The sequence below is a fragment of the Taeniopygia guttata genome, chromosome 26 (genome assembly GCF_048771995.1).
Source record: "Taeniopygia guttata chromosome 26, bTaeGut7.mat, whole genome shotgun sequence".
Lineage (NCBI taxonomy): Eukaryota > Metazoa > Chordata > Aves > Passeriformes > Estrildidae > Taeniopygia > Taeniopygia guttata.
Window position 1 is genome coordinate 5,495,001 of NC_133051.1, and position 3,192 is coordinate 5,498,192.

A 3,192-nucleotide genomic window follows, 5' to 3' on the forward strand; every position below is an offset into this window, starting at 1 on the left:
TCAAAATAATCCTAAAAACAAGGAAAAGCTTGTCTTCCTGACAGGGAGGGATCTACAAATGTTTTGGCTCAGTACAGCAGTGAAGAAAGCCCTGCACACTGACCTTCCCCTGACTGCCAGGTAAAACCACATTTATGGGATTAGATCAACTAATCCCTGATAAATGCAGTTTTGCTGCACCATGTTTGGATTGAGAAAACAACCAAGCATAAAAACCTGGACAAAAAGCAGAGTTGAGGATATTTGGATCACAACAGGGAGGGTAGGGAATGGTAAACTAAAATCCAGCAACTGATGGAAACACAAAAACTGAGCCCAGGGTAGAATTCATGGTAGATGGAGGCAGTTGAGGGAAGGTTCCAGGGTTCCAGCTTTTATATTGGCTGTGATTTAATGCTCAACTCCCTGACACCCTCCTAGGGAAAGAGAAAAGGTTCTGAGGGTTTTGTTTTAGCTCTGGCTGGCCCCAAATCCTACCAGAAATATTTTCAGATAAGGCTGTGGCATATAGCAAGGGGTTTCCCCATCCTTACATGGAAAACTTGGATAGGGACACCCAGCAGTGCTCAGTACCTGCTGCTGGTGAGAAGGAATTCAAGAACTTGTCCAATGCACCAGACACCCCAGGGATGTCTCCAGTCGCCTCCATCACTTCCTGATCTCCCATATCCCAACCTGCGCTTCCCCCATAAGAAAACCCACAGCCAGGGATGTTCCTTCCCATCAGAATGCTGCAGCTCTCAAACTGGAAAGAGCCTGACACCATCCAGCACTGCCACAGCCACATGGAGAACACAAATCCCTTCTGCAGGCACGGCAGGACGTGTGTCAAACCCCACGAGACCTCACCAGACAGTGCTTTCCTCTCAGCCCTGCAGCAGCTGATTCTTTTGCTTTAATGGGACTTGACAGGGTTATTGTTTTCCCCAGGTACACTGTTGTGTCTTTTCCACTCTCTTCCTGGTTTTTGGTGGCTGTGATGCTGGCAGCCTCATCCCGTTACACAGCAGGGGCTGATGTTTGGAAGGGATGCCCTGCAATACCAGGAACAGGGTAGGGGGGGGAGGAGAGGGCAGGAATTACATATGAGATGCTGATTTCTTCCTTTTATTTGCAAAAGGGGGATCAGGCCCTGGCTCCCACCTTTCCCATAGGGCCAGTGTATGAGGACTATAGGGCCAGTCATGAGGACTCTGTATTTCCACAGATCCTTGCATAAGGATACCACAAATCACAATTACATACACCAAAAAAACCAGACCATCCATATTTTAATGCAAACCAGGGTGCTGGGTGGCTGCAGGGGACCCTCTGACACTCACTGTTGTTGCTGCAGAGGTGCAGGGTTACACATAGCAACCCAAGACCTGCACAGCTTGAGATTTTGAGCAGAAACACCTCTCCCAGCTCCCATCGCCTTCTCCACATCCCTTCTGAGCAGCAGCAGCTTGGTGAGCTCAGGCTGAGTGTGCCAGATGGAGGACCTCCAGGCGAACAAGCACGGCTGGATTTAATGTGCTGAACAATCCCATAGAAATCCTGGGCCCAGATCCTACATCTGCTCCCGCAGCCCAGCAGTGCCTGGAGTCAGAACCTCCACGGGGTTCCCTGCGTGTGGGGAATCCCGGCCTGACACCGATACCCAGTGTGGAGAGAGGAAACGGGAAATCACACAATTCCTGTAAGAGCACCTTAAGGACGTACCCTGGTAGCCTTAGAGGTGATGTAAGTAACATGTGGAGCCACCAGCCAACGTCAAGGCCATAAAACAGGGCTGGGCTGCTGCTCCCCGTTGGCAGAGGCTCCGTGTCATGTGGGGGACACAGCTGGGCTCATGTACTGTCGTACAGCCTTACCCCAGCTCACAGCAGCATCTGCAGACTCCCAAACCACACCTGCAGCACCAGGAGCACCTGAGCCTCCCCTCCTTTCCACGCTCTGTGTGTACGTTTTCTAGTCCACTGCAGCAGGGCAGGGAAGTCCCAGGAACTCCAGGTCTGGCGTCCTCCCAGCACGCCGGGGGACCTGTCGCGGAGGGAGGGCGGTGGATGCTGTGGATGCCGAGTGTGGCAGGATCCTTGATGCAAACCCCAGCGTGCTATCTTTAGAAGGAGCACATGCTCTGCTCAATTCCTTCTGCTCTATTTGCCACATGAAACCCTTCCCAGTGCACGCTCACAGGAGGGAGGAGGGGGCTCCCCGTGTCCCACAGCCAGTGTTGACAAGTCCAGGAGCACCAAGCAGGTTGGTATTTAAGCTTTGACACCATAATGCATCTCCTCCTGCTGGGGACTTCGTTGTCACACATCAAGAGGCACGGGAGAAGGTCACTTCAGTGGGGATGGAATGGAGCCACATCTTGCACAGCCACTCTCACCACTTATGGTCAGCTCCAGGAAGGCTGGTGGAAGAAGTGTCATGGAATCATGAAATGGTTTGAGTTAGAAGGGACTTAAAGGTCATCCTGTTCCACCCCCTGACATGGGCAGGGACACCTTCCACTGTCCCAGGTGGCTCCAAGTCCCATCCAACCTGGTTTTGAACATTTCAAGGATGGGGCAGCCACAGCTTCTCTGGAAGACCTGTGCCAGGGCCTCATCATCCTCACATGGAAAAATTTTTTCCTAATATCTAATCTGACCCTACTGACTGTCGGTTTGAAGCCATTCCCCCTTGTCCTGTCACTCCAGGCAGCTGTAAATAGTCTCTCTCCATGTTTCTTGTAGGCTCCCTTCAGGTACTGAAAGGTCACCATTAGGTCATCCCAAAGCATTTTCTTCTCCAGGACAAATATATGGGCTTTTTCCTCAAATTCATGGCCCAGCATCCAGACCCATCCAAATCTAGGAACTGAGGGCTTCCATCCTTTTACATACTCACATTTGTCAACCTTTTAGTAACAGCTACACATGTGTTCCCTATGGAAGTCTATAGGGTCCCTGGAGGTAAGAACTACCCAGAAAAGCATCTCATCTGCTTGGGGTGCTGTTACAAGTGAGGTTCTTCCAGCAAGTTTCTCCATCCTTAATAGAGATACATTTCAACACCTTTGGGCTGGGGTCCAACCTCCACTTCCTGGTGGGTGGTTTTCACTGTTAGACTAGGCTATAAATGGGTCAAAAAGGTATTGCCTGACTAGAGTCTGCAGGAAAAGAGCTGATGGTTTCTGTGGGCTTCGGGTGTGATCTCAGC